Genomic DNA, 12241 nt, shown 5'->3' on the forward strand with positions numbered 1-12241 from the left:
AGTAATGTGTTCCCTTGCTCCTATTTTACTCTCATTTCTGCATCTGCTTTATATATATCTTTTACAACGCCAGAGCTAATCTAATTTATTGTTAAAAAATTCCATTATGTATAATAATCTTAAGAAACTCTTAAAATACCAACATTCATTATGAAGTTCTAGAAAGCAAGAGTCTTCTTTATCATACTTTCCCTATATGAAGGACATACTTTTATCTTCCACTTTGATGTCAGCCTGAAAACTGGCTTTAAAATTACAAGCTTTGAACATCTACAGACTTCATGGAGAAATAGAAAGTTTTACTGATCTTTTTCTACTATATTAAAGAACTGAGAGAAGAAAAAACTAAGCAGGAATCTACTCTTCTTTCTTGGATGTTATCTCAACCATTTACATATTTTCTTGTGAAATCCCAACATAGTCCATACTCAGTGTGCTCTGACAACTGTACTTTCATTCCCTCCCTGGTTAAACTGTGTAAGCAATAATGAAACAAATAAGCAGATCTCTGGTATTTAAATAGTTGTAACTTAGAAGTTACAATAAATGTAGTTTCTATTGCCTAGAAAATAGTGAATTCAGTGCCTGATGTTAGAAGTATAAGCAAGAGTTTGCAATTATTCAGTATAACTTCTTGTCCTGAAAAAAACAGTAAAAAATAAACAATACATTAAAAGTAACCTAGAAGAAAGTAATAAAGTTGATTTGCAAATAAAAATAATATCAAATAAATCAGTGGCATGACTTTTCTTTTGTATTGGAAGATAGTCCCTGGAAATACAAGGGAGATGGTGTAGGACAGAACACATCTGTGGACTTGTGGATCACTGTGTGATTGTAAGGCGGCGATAATCAACTTTTTTACATGAACTACGGAGTATATTAGAAAAGACAGAAAACAAATGGGAGATTTAGGGAGGAGTAAAATGTATTTACTCTGTATAGAAAAGACACTATCATATTTTTCTTTCATGCTTTGCTGTGTATTAAATAATCTCAAAGAAGATGGATATTTAGGTGAGTTTTGAATAAAATCTTTCACATGATGATGGTAGTCATCTGCTGGATAAGCAGCTCAGATGTGGAACATGGCATTTCTATTCCTTGCATTTTTTTCATGAAAAAGGCATCTTTTGGAAAAAGTTCATTAGTCAGCTTTTCCTTGAGATTGTCCTGGTTTCAGGTGGGATAAAGTTATTTCTTCTCAAGAGCTGGTACAAAGTGCTGTGGCTTTGGGTTGGCAGTGAGAATGGAGTGGACAACACACTAATGTTTTGGGTATTGCTCAGCTGTGTTCATCCCAAGTCAAGGATTGCTCTTTTTTTTTTGTGTCTCATGCCCTGCCAGTAAGGAGGTGCACAAAAGAAATTAGGAGGGACCATAGCGAGGGCAGGTGAAGAAAACTGAGCAAAGGATATTCCACACCACAGAGCCTTATGCCTGGCTTATAGATGGGGGGAACTACGCAGGAGGCTGGTTGATCTCAGTTTGGGAAGGTGAGTCCAACATTGGTCAGCAGATGTGAACAATTACATTTTGCATCACTTTTTTTTTCAGGTTTTTTTTTTTCCTTTTCCCTCTTTATTATTATTAGCCAATATTGTATTTTTCATTGTTTTGAATTATTAACCTGATCTTATCTCAACCTGTATGTTTTATTTTTGATTCTCATCCCCATGGCATCACCCACTGGCGTGATGGCTGGCAGAGGGGGGCTGAGTGAGTGGAGTGATTCCTAATTTTCAGCTGGGGTGGTAGATATTTTTCTATCTTATCCATTCCACTTTCCAAGTTCTGGGGAGTTTTGGAATGAAAAGCTGTAACTTCACTAATAATTGCTTACAACGGAGTGATGACCACAGTTCTTATTTAAACTAAAAACACACAGCAGTGTTCTTACAATGCCAAGCATCCTTTAAATGACAGTGCTAATTATCTCTCTAAGTTCTAATTAAAATGACAGGAAATTTCTCTCCTATGAGGCCTGGATACACAACTGCAACAAAATGCTTGGCCTTAGGTGTCAGTCCAAATGACAGAAAAAACAACTGTAGGACTCAAATCCATCAGAAGAGACCCTCCACTAAAGTTTCAGCAATACCCAGTGAATTCAGACACAAACTGATACATCTTCTGACTTCCACGGGAGCAAATTCTGCTGGGTTACTATGTGTCTCTTGGGATTTGAATTTTTGAGCAACCAAACACTCCCATTACTCCGAGGTGAAATGGTTAGGTCCCTCAGTGATGATCCTCAGAATGTGGCTGTCATTAGAGCAGTGTTCATCGTGGTGTCTGCCACAGAAACTCAGCAATGTATCAGCACCTTCAGATAACTGCCTGATTTTCCTGGTCTAAGGACTCCTTTGAGATATTCAGAGGTATGGTAGATAGGAATATAGAGTGCCATCAGTCCATCACAGAGAGAGAGGGCAATACTACATTTACAGCTGCAAGATACTACAAAAAACACTGAAAACTTCCTGATGGAGCCAACTGTTTTCTTTTTATTCAAGTGAATAAATATTCAATTATCTGTAGCCTATGCCTAAGAAAAATCCAGAAATTCTGTAATAGAGATAAAATATGATGTCTAGCAGACAAAGTAAATCTCCAAGCAGGGAAGAAAAACAAACTAAACAAAATCCCAAAGCCAAATAAAAACCCAAGCATGAAAACCAGGCAGGCAAAAATCAATTTTGACACTAAACCACAGGGTTTTTGATTAATTCTGTTCTCTAATTGCATTTTATCACTTGGAATTTAAATGTCACACTCTCTTGTGCAAAACTTAGAAATGGTGAAAGAAGCATAAAAATAATCACAGCAAGGATACGCAAAAAAAAGTTAATAAAACTGATTTATTAAAGTATCTGTGAAATAATCTAAGCTTTGGTGGAAGCCTTTGACATTAACTACCATTAGTTAGAGAGCTTTTTCTCATGGAGGTATGAAAAATGAATTTATGGAGGAGCTAATTCCATTTGAAGTTAGTTCTCCCAGATACTAAAACTGTTGTTGTTAAAAATTCATATATTCAAATATCACTCAAAGATAGCACTGAGTAGGTAACTTATGCTAAATATCTATTTTGTATTACAGTAAATATATGAAGCAATATTCAAAAACCTCATTACCAAACAGAACATTCCAATAAAATCACAATATTGACAGAGCAGAGTTTCCAAGCCACAAAATTGGCACTAATGCAAGGAGGGATTCATCACTCATCAGCCCCTGATTTTTCATCAAATGACTTAGCTTTACAGACTTTGCTTTTTAATATGAATTGAATTAGTTTTAGTTTAGTTTCACAGAGAAAAATGGTGCTTTTCTATTGGCCACAGAAAGTGTTCAGAATTTATGAGAATTTACTTCAAGTTATGAAGCAATATAATAAACAGCTTCTAAAAATACCTTGAAGGCATGATTGCATTTCTTCTTTTTTTTTATTACTTTCAAATTATTTAGACTTAAAGAACAAGCACTTATGACTTCATAAATTTTAAAAAATGTATAATCTGTTTTCAGAGTACTTTTTTCTTAAAGGTGCTTTTTGCTGTGAAATCACTGCAGAGTTCTTCTCAAGAATCAGAGCACCTGCCCAGTTTTCTGGTTCACTAATCTCTGAGTGCATCCATTACTCCCCACCAGATGTTTTTCCTAGGTAATATGTATTTCTGTGGTCAAAGTGTAACTACTAACCAGAAATGCAAATTTCCCTCATTTAGAGGGAGAATATTTATTTTTATTTCATGAAATAATAAAAATAGTGAAATTAGCCTTAAGCTGTCCATTCATTTTGTGCCTTATACTCTCTGCAGTATGGAATCAAATGAGCTCACATGGTGGTAGCTTGCTTAGGAAGACTTCTTTAAAGATTTTCATTAATATTTTTCTTCTCCTTTCTCATGATGGGATATAAAAAATTACTATATATGTCCCCAATGTAGAATTTTTTCCTTGGTGTATGGATAAATTTTCAACTAATGTATATCTTAAGGAATAACTATAGAAAGCACTAAAGACAGTTAGGTAAAGCTTATAGTTATAGAAGAAGCTAAATATAGATGCATTCATAATGCTAAGAATTGAATTAATGCTTAACAATAACTCACCATGACCTTGATTTCATTTTATGGTACCAATTAATCATTGTGATGAGATGGTCATCATTCTGAGAACAAAGCTAGGATCACTCAGCACTTCATTTTTTTTAGTTTTTTTTATTTCTTTCAAGGTATGGGTCAGAAATTTGGCATATCTACCAAATCCATTCTATTTTGCAGCATGTTTCTCTGTCACCCAGACAATACTGAGAAAATCTCAGCCAGCATTAAATTGTATGGCCCTTGAAATAAAAAATGCACAATAATTTTCTGAACAGTCACTTAAACAATTAAAACTGATTTTATATTTTCTGAAAGGAAAAATATTTGCTCAAACTATGTAAAAATCACTGAGCAAATACTGAATTTTAAGGGAGCAATTCCTATTATAAATACATGATATAACAAAAATCTGATCTGGTATTGCTTTGTTTTCTCTTTTCTTACAAATATACCTAGAGAATTTCTGCAATGATCTGTGAACAAATAGTGGCAAAAATCACTGGGATTGCTCATGAGACTTTTGGATATTCCTGGAATTTCTGCTTCTACAAATTTCTGTTAAACTCTGATATGTGATCCATTTTAACAGAATAATTACCTGCTCTACAAAAGCCATTAAGTGATCTTCATCCTTTATTAGCCTAAGAGAAGAATGAGTGTGGAGAGAGCTAGAACAGGGAGGGTGAATCTTAGCTATGAGCTAGATTCTTTTTTCTTTTTCTGAAAAAAATTCTAATTCACATCAGTCATGTTGTTGAAAATTATTTTCTTTTGCACATTGCTCTGTTTCACTGCATCTTTCTTGGAACAGGGATTCTCATAACAAGCTATTCTAACTTTCAAGTAATAACAATAAACTTTGACTATTTTACAATAGTCAAATTGTCGCAGGTTCAGTCCCTTAAAATACATTAATTTCACTTTTTATAAGGTATGTATACAGTTTTTGTAAGAAACTACAGAACTACATGTATTAATTATAGGTGTGTATCCACATTCATGCAAAAAGCTACATATATGCAAATATTAGATGAAAAAATAATTTTAAAATTGTAAAAAGACAGGATGACTGGAGACTGTCTCCATCTGTACTTCTTCTATGGTAATTGTCCTGTAATAAAAAAGTGGATTTCCCCTTTCCTAGCTATAATGCAATTCAGTGTTTTGGCATGACACACAGCTCAAAACAGCTATTTTATATGTCTTTAAAAGATCTTTTTTGATGTATCTTTTGTACCTTGCTTTTGACTTTCAATAGAATGAATGGGAAATGAGCATCAGTTTGACACTCAAGGTTAAAACTGAGGTCATACCATTAATCATATTTATGATTTACCCCTTCTCCTGTCTAAGATTTCATAGCAATGTGAATCATAGCATCCTGTTTCTGCTGTTGTTGGTTTTGTATGTAGATATTGGTCTTTTTGACAACTGACTGATTCACAAAAATTGAGGGCAATGAATGGAAAACCTGAGCTAGTATTCGGATGTGGCATTCTATTGTTTTTCTTTTTCAAACACTACTTAAATTTGCACATACATTTGACAACACATAATCACTCAATAGAAAGGTACCAAAATGTCCTATCAATAAATGAAGCAAGACACACCTTAGGGAATCCTGAAATGTAAGTAGTTGTCTTGTATTAAATAAAAATAGAAAATCCAGTTTTTAATCTGTTAGTTCAGCATTTATTGCAGACATGTCTAATCTCAACAGCTCCATAAATGGTTTATGACATTTCCCATGTTTACATGGGTAAACATGCATTATTATCTTTTTAGCAGTTTTCATTTTACAGATAGAAAGCTAAACCAATTGATCATGTAGGCAGTCAATCAGCATAAAGTGTTTGGGAACAGTTGACTTTGTCTCTTATGACTTAATTAAAATGCTGATATCTCCTTTTGATTTCTAGTCCTAATTTTTAGTTTTTAGCTGTGACAGGGAAACATATAAGAACATAGCAGTATTCCTGGAAATAAACTGGCAGAATTGCACCTCTAGGATTTCAAAGTGACCAATGATCATTTTAACCATCTGCCTTGCTTTATTTAAGACCAAGGTCACCATTTCTCTTAGTCACCACCAAAAGATCCTAATTTGCCCCTCTTTGGGTCAATATTTCTGACCTATGAGCTGAGTATTGCAAAACTTTTTACTTAAAAGTTGATCTTCTTTGTTTCAATTTTTTATATTTGATACTTATTCTCTTGCAATTAAAATGTTTCTTGAGACAAACATAATTTAAAAGGCATGTTTGACAACCAGATGCTTCTTTCTGTGATTACCTTCATGCATTTTTAATAGGGTAAAGAAGATTCCTGAAAGTACCACTCATTACATAGTTCCTAATAATCTCAGTAATGCCAAGATTCCATCTAATCAGATACTTCCACTTACTGCAAATGAAATTTCATTTATAAAATTTTTACTTTTTAAGGTCAGCTAGTCCCAAGAGTATGCCTGAACAGCTCACAGGGTTTCTAAGGTTGTTTCTTTCCATACCCGTAGCAGTTATGGATATTCTGTTTATTTTGGCAAAACTAAAAAACTTTTTATTTTGCCTTTTAGCCTCTCTGTGACATTAAGTCTCATATAATTCCAAAAGTGTTCTGACTGCAGCTGTATGGACCGCAGGAGATTTGGTCAGGGGCCTATGTGGGTGTCACAGGCTGTCTGCGCTGCAATCAATTCTTTCCATTGTTACTGACCTTCCGTTGACTTTCAGCTTTTTTTATATTCCCTCCTCCCCTGGAAGGCAGAAGTTTACACACAGCACTGTGTTGTAGGGGGATAGAGCATAAGTAAATGAAGGAGGTATAGAATGTATTCTTACCCTCTAAAGAGTTGCAGCTGGGTTAATTACTAAGGGTTAGGATCAGGCCTGATGTTAACAGGCCGCAGCTGCAGCCAGTCAGCAGAGTGTTATAAAAGAGTGGATTGGGTGGCTGAGGGGAACTGGAGTCAGTGGCTGCTGTGAGGGCAAGGAAGAGTCAGTGCCTGGAGGAGCTGCCTGCAAGAAACATCAAGGAGGTATGAAACTCTAGCAATATGGAACCCTTGCAATGTAATGACAGCACTTTGTGACTGTGGGCAGCCAGAATGCTGCAGAGAATTCAGACCACTGAATTTACAATTTCTGTGGACTTTAAAAATTCCCACCATTCCTAAAGCATATTTTCCACCGAGTTATTGGGAGATAAAAGGCATGTCCGTGCCTTGAAAAGGTTCCAGTTACATCATACAAATATTTAAAGGAGTTATTTGCAAATGCATTAGAGCCAGCTTGCAATTTAGCCTTCATCCACGCCTAAAAACTAGCTAGGTATGTACCCAATTGCTCCTGTCTTTTATTCAAGCCTGGCCATCACAATTTTCGATCAGAATAAATACTTTGCTGAAAGATACCATTTATTAACAAAAAATCAGTTTCAGTTCCATTCACTGCCTGTTAAACAAAAGGTAGGTGCATAATCAGAAAGTCCCTATGCTAGTATGTTTTCCAGCTTTCCTGTATAGAAGAGCAAGTTACACTTGTTTAAATTTCATTAAATTGGATCAATGATAGGGGAGCTGCTCTCATTTAATCATAATGAAGTGCAGCAATCTCAGTGAAGGAACAAGTTCCAGCTGGAAGGAGTGTGCTGGTGCTGAAGTGAGCTGGATGGATGCAGCTCCACGGCGTTCAGCGAGTGAGCGCTTTCCAAACGCTCACACAGCACGGATGAGGCTGATGGGAGCTCTGCCATCCCTTCCACAGGGCCAGGAGCTCGCTGGGGGAGAACAGGAGCTCAGGAGAGACTCTGCTTACAGACTGAGCCTCCCCTTTCCGCTATTGCTTCCTCTCCCGACACTGCAGAACTGAGATGAATTGCTGTGTGCTCCAAGGAATGCTGATCCAGTGGGACCCTTCGATACCTTTCATGGGGGAGGTCTTCCACTGAGATTTATGGCTTTGTGTTAGAGCAAAAAGTGGATTCTTTGCTCTAACACAGAGAGTAGTTTACCTCATGTAGATGAATTTTATCCCTTTCAACCTGAAGCCTGACTGCTGAGGGACCAAAGTCACCCATTGCAGGATTTTTATGGCAGTTTAAGGTAGATTTTATGACCTAAATTAAACACAGGCAAAATAGGTGAAGAAAAAAAATAATTTTTAGGAAGAGTTCAGAGGAGTCAGTAAATACAGTTTTTTCAAGAGGAAGGGGTAGGAGAGAGAGGAGAAGGGAACAATGACACTTGGCATAAAATGACTTAACCAAAAGGAAAATGTTGCCTTCATAAACTCATTTTTGGACAACGATAACAATTAAGTATTTTGTGACCAAGAATGGCATCCTGACTGAATAATGGACTAAAACCATGAAGTTAAAAGTAAGTGTTTAAATCTTTTTAACATCTGTTGATATCTGCAGAACAATTTTACTTCATCCTTCTACCATTAAGGAAATTGGATAAATTAATTTTAAAGCCAAAAAAGTCGTTTACTTGGATAATAAACAGAACAGGCAAACTTTTCAGGAAGGGACTCTATGGAAAATTTTGTTATTATAATTATTATTATTAAAATCATGTATTGTCTGATCTTATGTGCCCTGTGTCTTTAGAACTTCAGTAAATCTTTAGTACAGTAAAACTTTAGTAAATCTTCAGAAAAATATTAACTGACAGATTTTTTTCTCCATGTTGTTTTCCAGTTGATTTTTTAAAAATAAGCTTGGGCAAAAATATTTGAAACTCATGTAATTTCTCCCCTCAACCCCTGTTTTCCTTGCAAACAGGCCTTGGTTTCAGCACCCCAAAGGTTCAATGTTCAGACATCTGCACTAGACCAAATCCATAGGAACTCGGGGGTCAGGTAAAATTTAATTAGCACTAATTGTCTTCCATTAACTTGAGGCAGAGGGAAATTCTCCTGTTCAGTCATTTTCCCTGGAAGCCTGGTGACACTGCTAACTCCCTGAATGAAAGGTAATGTGTCATAGGATAAGAAAATATCCGTGTGTCTTTCAGCTCACCAAAATTTCAGAGGCTTTCAGGGGTTTTATTTGCAAAAGTGTTTTTTGGCACTCATGGAGGTCTCTTCCAATGTATTTTTATTTTGTGCTGCTGAGCTCTGGTCTCATAGGGGAAAATATAATCCTTTAACACTATTACTCAGGGCTGTTCAAATTCCAAAAGCTTTTACCTCACCCCAGCCCAATTTCTCTTTAAAAGCTGAAAATAAAGTTTAGTAAAACAAACTCTCCAATAAAGATATCTATGAAGTATCAGAGGGATTCTATATATTATAAATCATAAGTAATTCATACTTTGTCTTCCTAGCAGAGTTCAGAAATATTCCAGAACAGCATGAGTTCTTAATGCCAAGATGTTATCAACCCCCCACACCCCACATTAATGTGAAAAACCTAATTATGTTAAAATGTAATCTTTTAACTTGAACAACATTTACCACACATCCTCTTTTTTTTCTAGCTCCTGTGTCTACAGTCAATATTTTCAAAAGTCATAACTACTGGTCATAAAACAGAAAATAAAGGAAATCAGGTAGATACAGAATATTTCTGTGTCTTTATCACTACCCTTATGATAGTTCTTTGAGCATAGTTAAAACCCCTACACTTAGAGGGAGTTATCCCATTCAGTGCATCCTCTTGGGCCAACTGCCACATGACCTTTATTCTGTCCAGTCACTTTTTTTTCACTTTTTTGGAGGCTTTTCCTGAATTAAGGTTCTGTTTTTGTACCAGAAAATGTTTCAATTTAGAAAAGTTACCCCCTAAATTCAGGGAAAACAAGTCTGTCTGAAAACAACATCACACTGCCTATTTACACTCTGGCCAATACTGAATTTCAGTGTGGGGAGATATGAATTAGAAAATCTGTATTGCCACAATAATTCATCATGGTGTCTTTGACATGTTTGGCATTAGAAAAAGCTGAAGATAAATTTCAAATGCACATTGCATTCCATAATGTAGCTCAATGGTGACTTGCAGAATTTCTTGTCTACAGCTAAAAAAAGATTAACAGCTGGCAGAAATGCAGTATTATTCAACTCTCCTGTAAGGGGCACACTTAAAAGGCACTCAGAAGTATCCTTAAATTTTATCCCATCTCTTTTGTAACAAGAAGAAAATAATTTTAATCATGTATCAATTTGATTAGTAAAAGGAAACATAAAACTAAATATATAAATAGATAAATATATAGGGCAAGAAAATAAAATGTAATACAAATGAATCATCATATATTGGAAAACATCAGGACCAATCCTTGGTCTTCTGTTTTCTAGACTTCAGGATGAATATTAAAGAGTCACTCTCTTAAAGGAACCAATAGATTTCAGAACTTCAATGTGCTTCAATCTGTGTGACTTGAGCAGTAAGAAAAATATGGTGTTTTGATAACTCTTACAGGAATATGAAAGAGAAGCAAGACAGAGCTATTCTGGAAACCATTGAAGGCAAAAAGATAAAATCAGAATCAATAGGTATATTAAAACAAACAAGGAAAAAAACTTCTAAAACAAAACCCCAAAGCCCCCTTCTAACCTAAAACCCAAAGCAAAACAAAATTTCACCCTGTACTCACATGCTGAACAAATTAGTATTAAAAACTGAAAATATAAAAAATAATTTCTTAGAATAAGAATTAAACCAAACTTTAATGTCACAGAAATGTAACTCTCTGCATTCCTGCAATGTGATGGATTCCACACTTCTCTTCACTCAGGAAGATTTCATCAGAACCTGGAAGTTCCAGCTTTGTTCACAGGGACTTGGATCTACATTCAGGGGAATAAACTTGTCATAAAACTGGGGAGGAAACCAAAGCCAGCCTTTATGCTCAAGCTCCAGCCCTTCATCCTTCAGCACAAGAACCTCACAAAACAAGAATATTGACAGCTGAGAGACAAAGTCTTCTGTCAGCAAAAACACAGCTCAGGTCACAGCTACCCACAGAGCACTGAGAGAGTGGGGTAATTAAGGAATGAATATATCTGCAATTTGTTTTAAAGGGTTTTTTAAAGCAGTAGGATAATAGTGCACATGTTAAACATACTAGTAATAAACTCTCAAGTGTGATAATTCCACAACCAGTATGTGACTTCAAATGGCAAACAACATCCTGTTTTTTATCAATATAATTTATGATGTTCAAGATTTTATGACTGTATTGAATTAGTACAGTAAAAATTTCCATTATAGGCTATTTTTGAGAATTTCCTCACATTGTCAAGCTGTTGTTCCTCCAAAGTAGGTTAAACATGAGGTTGATATGTGGGTAGTGCTAGTTTTAGGAAGCTTTAGTGCAGTATATTTCATCTATTTTAACTTCCTTAGTAAGCCTTCATTTACCATCAGACAATAAAATAAATCATTAAATATGAAGAAAAGGACAAACCAAACAAGATTTGTGGAGTTGTGCGCATTTTTCAATCAATCTGCGTCCATTTTAGTTGTGAAGATTTTCCTTTCAATGTGAAATCTTCACAACTAAACCTAGGGTAAGCAGCCTGTCTTTGAAATGCCAATACAGATGGAAAAGATTATATCAAATTACAAATTAGTGTCCATCATTTCCCTACATTTTATATGGCAATCAATCTTTTCTGTACTCAGGCCCAATCTAAAGTGTTCTACATCTTGTCTTTTGATTCGGACTTTCATATCTCTGATATCAGGAGAGGATAGATCTCTTGGCATTCCAGAGACTTCTGCTAAGCACTGAAAATAATGGGGGTTGTGTTCTGTGGCTTTCTTGACTGATACATCACTAGCATTTTAAATAATAAATTTTTGACCTTTTAGAGGACGAAGAATGTCTTGTCGAAAGTGTCCACCATACTACTTTTTTTGTTGTTGTTAAGAAAAAGCTTTTCCAAAGAATTAATCAAAAATTAATCACAGGAACAAATTCCAAAAACTCATTAAAAAATGAATATTGATCACATAGAAACTCTTACCTTTAAATTCTCTTTTCCTGATCTCTTTCCCTTCACTGTAACCTTGCTTTTGAGATCTGTATCATAACACCAACGCGGAGAGTCATGATTTTTCCCCTGTGTTGATGTGAACATTTTTTCAATTTTTAAGTTTCAATCTCTTGAAAAATGTTG

The 12241-nt window shown here is 35.3% G+C and overlaps 1 long non-coding RNA gene across 2 annotated transcripts; it reads left to right on the plus strand.

Moving 5' to 3' along the window:
• The first annotated feature begins 7078 nt into the window (after positions 1 to 7078).
• LOC131556246 (uncharacterized) lies at positions 7079 to 12025 on the plus strand. Of its 2 annotated transcripts, none has more exons than XR_009274586.1 (3): positions 7079 to 7149; positions 9595 to 9666; positions 10855 to 12025. It is a non-coding gene; the product is annotated as an uncharacterized LOC131556246 (long non-coding RNA). The 2 variants fall into 2 exon arrangements; XR_009274585.1 differs by lacking the exon at positions 7079 to 7149 and adding an exon at positions 9024 to 9087.
• The last annotated feature ends 216 nt before the right edge of the window (positions 12026 to 12241 follow it).

Source organism: Ammospiza caudacuta, chromosome 3 (genome assembly GCF_027887145.1).
Source record: "Ammospiza caudacuta isolate bAmmCau1 chromosome 3, bAmmCau1.pri, whole genome shotgun sequence".
Lineage (NCBI taxonomy): Eukaryota > Metazoa > Chordata > Aves > Passeriformes > Passerellidae > Ammospiza > Ammospiza caudacuta.